This window comes from Balaenoptera physalus, assembly GCF_965194825.1.
Source record: "Balaenoptera physalus genome assembly, chromosome: 3".
Taxonomy (NCBI): Eukaryota; Metazoa; Chordata; class Mammalia; order Artiodactyla; family Balaenopteridae; genus Balaenoptera; species Balaenoptera physalus.
Genome location: NC_138890.1, coordinates 179531635 through 179540056, shown reverse-complemented (window position 1 = coordinate 179540056; position 8422 = coordinate 179531635).

Below are 8422 nucleotides of genomic sequence, written 5' to 3'. Positions count from 1 at the left end.
CCCGTCTGAGCTGCCATGAGAAAACACTCTGCGTAGAATTCTTCGAGGGCCTCGTACCTGAAGTCACTCTGCTCGAGTAGAAAGTCAGCATCCTACCATGCTGTGGCGCTAATGGGACACTCAGCGTGAGCACTTGCCTCATGGTAAGGCCCTGAATTGCCGTGCAGAAGCGGAGGCGTGCAGCAGTTTTCAGGAGGCCGTAGCCACTGCTCTGCATTAGTTTATTTATTTATTTATTTGTTTATCTATCTATTTATTTATTTATTTAATATATCATTTTTTTTTTACTGTGTTGGGTCGTCGTTGCTGCATGTGAGCTTTCTCTAGTTGCAGCGAGCGGGGGCTACTCTTCGTTGCGGTGCGCGGGCTTCTAATTGCGGTGACTCCTCTTGTTGTGGAGTACAGGCTCTAGGGGCGTGGACTTCATTAGTTCTGGCATGCGGGCTCAGTCGTTGTGGCTCCCGGTCTCTAGAGCGCAGGCTCAGTCGTTGTGGTTCACGGGCTTAAGTGCTCCGCAGCATGTGAGATCTTGGTGGACCAGGGCTCGAACACATGTCCGCTTCATCGGCAGGTGGATTCCCAAAAATTGCACCACAAGGGAAGCCCCTGCTCTGCATTATTTTAATGTCAGTATGCTTTGCAGGACATCTAGGAGCCTCGCATGGGCACCCTATTTCCTGCAAGAACACTGAGTACCCCGAGGCCCCCATGGGCCCGCTAAGCCACATCCAGGCCCATAGCCCTTCGGAGCCACTCTGTGTATGCCTAGTGTAGGGCAACACACTGCACTCCTTCTTGGGACAGCTTGAATTCCCCAGCACTCGAACAGGTCCACGAACACCGTTCTAGCAGGTCCAACGTGCCGTGCAAGTCTGGCTCATTGCCCAAGTCTGAGCTGCACTGAGAAAAAACCTCGGCTTCGTATTCCATCTGGGAATCCCTGCCTGAAGTCTCCCTGCCTCCAAGAGAAAGTCGGCTTGCGTTCCGCCTGCAACTAAAGCCCAGTTCCTCTGGTAACACTGCAGGCTTTTGAAGAGCCACGGGCCCGGAGGCCTAGCTGGGGCGTTCTTTCGTTGAGGCAGTTCGCTATTTGCAGAACACCCTGCTGCGAGGAGTTGATTCAGGGAAGGAACCACAGGGTAACCTGTGTCTCTTTGGACTTCTTAGAAAGCACCGGGATATATGCTGCGTGTGCCCTTGGAAATGGGGGCCTGATGGAACTAGCCTTGCTTTCCCATTTTGAAAGCTCCATTCATGCTGCCTTGAAGCTACTTGAAATTGAGTGCTGTTGACAGGCCACTAGCCACTGTAGGCATGGCTCTGGGTAGAAAATGAGTTTTCTCTAGCTATGCCGTCTGCTTCGATGGGCGGGTTGGAGCTCATCCTGCCACGCTCTAGAGCTAAAGGGAAACTCAACGTGAGTACTGGCCTCGAAGTAAGTCCCTGAGTAGCCGCGCAGAAAGGGAGGCATGCAGCTGTTTCCATGAGGTCTTAGTCGCTGTTCTGCTTGATTTTATTTTATTTTTTTATTTTTTATTTTTTTTTAAGGTTTATTTTTTGATTGATTGATCGCTATGTTGGGTCTTCGTTTCTGTGCTAGGGCTCTCTCCAGTTGCGGCAATTGGGGCCACTCTTCATCGCGGTGCGCGGGCCTCTCACTATCGCGGACTCTCTTGTTGTGGAGCACAGGCTCCAGACGCGCAGGTTCAGTCATTGTGGCCCACGGGCCCAGTTTCTCCGCGGCATGTGTGATCCTCTCAGACCAGGGCTCGAACCCGTGTCCCCTGCATTGGCAGGCATATTCTCAACCACTGCGCCACCAGGGAAGCCCCTGTTCTGCTTTATTTTAAAGGAAGTACCCTTTTCAGGACTCGTAGGCCCCTCGGGTGTGCATCATTTTCCCTCCAAGAACCCTGAGTACCTCCAGACTCCTGTGGGCCTGCTGAGCAACCTCGAGGCCCAAAGGTCGGTCCCTCGGAGGCCCTCTGTGTATGCCGAGTGATGGGCAACACACTGCCTGTTCCTTAAGGAGAGCTACATTTCCAGAGCACTGGAACAGCCCCAGGACCACATTTCTAGCCAGTGCGATGTGCCCTGGAAGTGTTCGTCACGGCCCCCGTCTGAGCTGCCATGAGAAAACACTCTGTGTAGAATTCTTCGAGGGCCTCGTACCTGAAGTCACTCTGCTCGAGGAGAAAGTCAGCATCCTACCATGCTGTGGCGCTACCGGGACACTCAGCGTGAGCACTTGCCTCAAGGTAAGGCCCTGAATTGCCGTGCAGAAGCCGAGGCGTGCAGCAGTTTTCAGGAGGCCGTAGCCACTGCTCTGCATTAGTTTATTTATTTATTTATTTGTTTATCTATTTATTTATTTATTTATTTATTTAATATATCTTTTCTTTTTACTGTGTTGGGTTGTCGTTGCTGCATGTGAGCTTTCTCTAGTTGCAGCGAGCGGGGGCTACTCTTCGTTGCGGTGCGCGGGCTTCTAATTGCGGTGACTCCTCTTGTTGTGGAGCACAGGCTCTAGGCACGTGGACTTCATTAGTTCTGGCATGTGGGCTCAGTCGTTGTGGCTCCCGGTCTCTAGAGCGCAGGCTCAGTCGTTGTGGTTCACGGGCTTAAGTACTCCTCAGCATGTGAGATCTTGGTGGACCAGGGCTCGAACCCATGTCCGCTTCATCGGCAGGTGGATTCCCAAACTTTGCACCACAAGGGAAGCCCCTGCTCTGCATTATTTTAATGTCAGTATGCTTTGCAGGACATCTAGGAGCCTCGCGTGGGCACCCTATTTCCTGCAAGAACACTGAGTACCCCTAGGCCCCCATGGGCCCGCTAAGCCACATCCAGGCCCATAGCCCTTCGGAGCCACTCTGTGTATGCCGAATGTAGGGCAACGCACTGCACTCCTTCTTGGGACAGCTTGAATTCCCCAGCACTCGAACAGGTCCACGAACACCGTTCTAGCAGGTCCAACGTGCGGTGCAAGTCTGGCTCATTGCCCAAGTCTGAGCTGCACTGAGAAAAACCCTCGGCTTCGTATTCCATCTGGGAGTCCCTGCCTGAAGTCTCCCTGCCTCCCAGAGAAAGTCGGCTTGCGTTCCGCCTGCAACTAAAGCCCAGTTCCTCTGGTAACACTGCAGGCTTTTGAAGAGCCACGGGCCCGGAGGCCTAGCTGGGGCGTTCCTTCGTTGAGGTAGTTCGCTATTTGCAGAACACCCTGCTGCGAGGAGTTGATTCAGGGAAGGAAGCACAGGGTAACCTGTGTCTCTTTGGACTTCTTAGAAAGCACCGGGATATATGCTGCGTGTGCCCTTGGAAATGGGGGTCTGATGGAACTAGCCTTGCTTTCCCATTTTGAAAGCTCCATTCATGCTGCCTTGAAGCTACTTGAAATTGAGTGCTGTTGACAGGCCACTAGCCACTGTAGGCATGGCTCTGGGTAGAAAATGAGTTTTCTCTAGCTATGCCGTCTGCTTCGATGGGCGGTTTGGAGCTCATCCTGCCACGCTCTAGAGCTAAAGGGAAACTCAACGTGAGTACTGGCCTCGAAGTAAGTCCCTGAGTAGCCGCGCAGAAAGGGAGACATGCAGCTGTTTCCATGAGGTCTTAGTCGCTGTTCTGCTTGATTTTATTTTATTTTTTTATTTTTTATTTTTTTTTAAGGTTTATTTTTTGATTGATTGATCGCTATGTTGGGTCTTCGTTTCTGTGCTAGGGCTCTCTCCAGTTGCGGCAATTGGGGCCACTCTTCATCGCGGTGCGCGGGCCTCTCACTATCGCGGACTCTCTTGTTGCGGAGCACAGGCTCCAGACGCGCAGGTTCAGTTATTGTGGCCGACGGGCCTAGTTTCTCCGCGGCTTGTGTGATCGTCTCAGACCAGTGCTCGAACCCGAGTCCCCTGCATTGGCAGGCATATTCTCAACCACTGTGCCACCAGGGAAGCCCCTGTTCTGCTTTATTTTAAAGGAAGTACCCTTTTCAGGACTCGTAGGCCCCTCGGGTGTGCATCATTTTCGCTCCAAGAACCCTGAGTACCTCCAGACACCTGTGGGCCTGCTGAGCAACATCGAGGCCCAAAGGTCGGTCGCTCGGAGGCCCTCTGTGTATGCTGAGTGATGGGCAACACACTGCACGTTCCTTAAGGACAGCTACATTTCCAGAGCACTGGAAGAACCTCAGGACCACATTTCTAGCCAGTGCGACGTGCCATGGAAGTGTTCGTCACGGCCCCCGTCTGAGCTGCCATGAGAAAACACTCTGCGTAGAATTCTTCGAGGGCCTCGTACCTGAAGTCACTCTGCTCGAGTAGAAAGTCAGCATCCTACCATGCTGTGGCGCTAACGGGACACTCAGCGTGAGCACTTGCCTCATGGTAAGGCCCTGAATTGCCGTGCAGAAGCGGAGGCGTGCAGCAGTTTTCAGGAGGCCGTAGCCACTGCTCTGCATTAGTTTATTTATTTATTTATTTGTTTATCTATCTATTTATTTATTTATTTAATATATCATTTTTTTTTTACTGTGTTGGGTCGTCGTTGCTGCATGTGAGCTTTCTCTAGTTGCAGCGAGCGGGGGCTAGTCTTCGTTGCGGTGCGCGGGCTTCTAATTGCGGTGACTCCTCTTGTTGTGGAGCACAGGCTCTAGGCACGTGGACTTCATTAGTTCTGGCATGCGGGCTCAGTCGTTGTGGCTCCCGGTCTCCAGAGCGCAGGCTCAGTCGTTGTGGTTCACGGGCTTAAGGACTCCGCAGCATGTGAGATATTGGTGGACCAGGGCTCGAACCCATGTCCGCTTCATCGGCAGGTGGATTCCCAAACATTGCACCACAAGGGAAGCCCCTGCTCTGCATTATTTTAATGTCAGTATGCTTTGCAGGACATCTAGGAGCCTCGCGTGGGCACCCTATTTCCTGCAAGAACACTGAGTACCCCGAGGCCCCCATGGGCCCGCTAAGCCACATCCAGGCCCATAGCCCTTCGGAGCCACTCTGTGTATGCCGAGTGTAGGGCAACGCACTGCAGTCCTTCTTGGGACAGCTTGAATTCCCCAGCACTCGAACAGGTCCACGAACACCGTTCTAGCAGGTCCAACGTGCCGTGCAAGTCTGGCTCATTGCCCAAGTCTGAGCTGCACTGAGAAAAACCCTCGGCTTCGTATTCCATCTGGGAGTCCCTGCCTGAAGTCTCCCTGCCTCCAAGAGAAAGTCGGCTTGCGTTCCGCCTGCAACTAAAGCCCAGTTCCTCTGGTAACACTGCAGGCTTTTGAAGAGCCACGGGCCCGGAGGCCTAGCTGGGGCGTTCCTTCGTTGAGGCAGTTCGCTATTTGCAGAACACCCTCCTGCGAGGAGTTGATTCAGGGAAGGAACCACAGGGTAACCTGTGTCTCTTTGGACTTCTTAGAAAGCACCGGGATATATGCTGCGTGTGCCCTTGGAAATGGGGGTCTGATGGAACTAGCCTTGCTTTCCCATTTTGAAAGCTCCATTCATGCTGCCTTGAAGCTACTTGAAATTGACTGCTGTTGACAGGCCACTAGCCACTGTAGGCATGGCTCTGGGTAGAAAATGAGTTTTCTCTAGCTATGCCGTCTGTTTCGATGGGCGGGTTGGAGCTCATCCTGCCATGCTCTAGAGCTAAAGGGAAACTCAACGTGAGTACTGGCCTCGAAGTAAGTCCCTGAGTAGCCGCGCAGAAAGGGAGGCATGCAGCTGTTTCCATGAGGTCTTAGTCGCTCTTCTGCTTGATTTTATTTTATTTTTTTATTTTTTATTTTTTTTTAAGGTTTAGTTTTTGATTGATTGATCGCTATGTTGGGTCTTCGTTTCTGTGCTAGGGCTCTCTCCAGTTGCGGCAATTGGGGCCACTCTTCATCGCGGTGCGCGGGCCTCTCACTATCGCGGACTCTCTTGTTGCGGAGCACAGGCTCCAGACGCGCAGGTTCAGTCATTGTGGCCGACGGGCCTAGTTTCTCCGCGGCATGTGTGATCCTCTCAGACCAGGGCTCGAAACCGTGTCCCCTGCATTGGCAGGCATATTCTCAATTCTCAACCACTGAGCCACCAAGGAAGCCCCTGTTCTGCTTTATTTTAAAGGAAGTACCCTTTTCAGGACTCGTAGGCCCCTCGGGTGTGCATCATTTTCGCTCCAAGAACCCTGAGTACCTCCAGACACCTGTGGCCCTGCTGAGCAACATCGAGGCGCAAAGGTTGGTCCCTCGGAGGCCCTCTGTGTATGCCGAGTGATGGGCAACACACTGCACGTTCCTTAAGGACAGCTACATTTCCAGAGCACTGGAACAACCTCAGGACCACATTTCTAGCCAGTGGGACGTGCCCTGGAAGTGTTCGTCACGGCCCCCGTCTGAGCTGCCATGAGAAAACACTCTGAGTAGAATTCTTCGAGGGCCTCGTACCTGAAGTCACTCTGCTCGAGGAGAAAGTCAGCATCCTACCATGCTGTGGCGCTACCGGGAAACTCAGCGTGAGCACTTGCCTCAAGGTAAGGCCCTGAATTGCCGTGCAGAAGCGGAGGCGTGCAGCAGTTTTCAGGAGGCCGTAGCCACTGCTCTGCATTAGTTTATTTATTTATTTATTTGTTTCTCTATCTATCTATTTATTTATTTATTTAATATATCATTTTTTTTTTACTGTGTTGGGTCGTCGTTGCTGCATGTGAGCTTTGTCTAGTTGCAGCGAGCGGGGGCTACTCTTCGTTGCGGTGCGCGGGCTTCTAATTGCGGTGACTCCTCTTGTTGTGGAGCACAGGCTCTAGGCACGTGGACTTCATTAGTTCTGGCATGCGGGCTCAGTCGTTGTGGCTCCCGGTCTCTAGAGCGCAGGCTCAGTCATTGTGGTTCACGGGCTTAAGTACTCCGCAGCATGTGAGATCTTGGTGGACCAGGGCTCGAACCCATGTCCGCTTCATCGGCAGGTGGATTCCCAAACATTGCACCACAAGGGAAGCCCCTGCTCTGCATTATTTTAATGTCAGTATGCTTTGCAGGACATCTAGGATCCTCGCGTGGGCACCCTATTTCCTGCAAGAACACCGAGTACCCCGAGGCCCCCATGGGCCCGCTAAGCCACATCCAGGCCCATAGCCCTTCGGAGCCACTCTGTGTATGCCGAGTGTAGGGCAACGCACTGCACTCCTTCTTGGGACAGCTTGAATTCCCCAGCACTCGAACAGGTCCACGAACACCGTTCTAGCAGGTCCAACGTGCTGTGCAAGTCTGGCTCATTGCCCAAGTCTGAGCTGCACTGAGAAAAACCCTCGGCTTCGTATTCCATCTGGGAGTCCCTGCCTGAAGTCTCCCTGCCTCCAAGAGAAAGTCGGCTTGCGTTCCGCCTGCAACTAAAGCCCAGTTCCGCTGGTAACACTGCAGGCTTTTGAAGAGCCACGGGCCCGGAGGCCTAGCTGGGGCGTTCCTTCGTTGAGGCAGTTCGCTATTTGCAGAACACCCTGCTGCGAGGAGTTGATTCAGGGAAGGAACCACAGGGTAACCTGTGTCTCTTTGGACTTCTTAGAAAGCACCGGGATATATGCTGCGTGTGCCCTTGGAAATAGGGGCCTGATGGAACTAGCCTTGCTTTCCCATTTTGAAAGCTCCATTCATGCTGCCTTGAAGCTACTTGAAATTGACTGCTGTTGACAGGCCACTAGCCACTGTAGGCATGGCTCTGGGTAGAAAATGAGTTTTCTCTAGCTATGCCGGCTGCTTCGATGGGCGGGTTGGAGCTCATCCTGCCATGCTCTAGAGCTAAAGGGAAACTAAACGTGAGTACTGGCCTCGAGGTAAGTCCCTGAGTAGCTGCGCAGATAGGGAGGCATGCAGCTGTTTCCATGAGGTCTTAGTCAGTGTTCTGCTTGATTTTATTTTATTTTTTTATTTTTTATTTTTTTTTAAGGTTTATTTTTTGATTGATTGATCGCTATGTTGGGTCTTCGTTTCTGTGCTAGGGCTCTCTCCAGTTGCAGCAATTGGGGCCACTCTTCATCGCGGTGCGCGGGCCTCTCACTATCGCGGACTCTCTTGTTGCGGAGCACAGGCTCCAGACGCGCAGGTTCAGTCATTGTGGCCCACGGGCCCAGTTTCTCCGCAGCATGTGGGATCCTCTCAGACCAGGGCTCGAACCCGTGTCCCCTGCATTGGCAGGCATATTCTCAACCACTGCGCCACCAGGGAAGACCCTGTTCTGCTTTATTTTAAGGAAGTACCCTTTTCAGGACTCGTAGGCCCCTCGGGTGTGCATCATTTTCGCTCCAAGAACCCTGAGTACCTCCAGACTCCTGTGGGCCTGCTGAGCAACCTCGAGGCCCAAAGGTCGGTCCCTCGGAGGCCCTCTGTGTATGCCGAGTGATGGGCAACACACTGCCTGTTCCTTAAGGAGAGCTACATTTCCAGAGCACTGGAACAACCTCA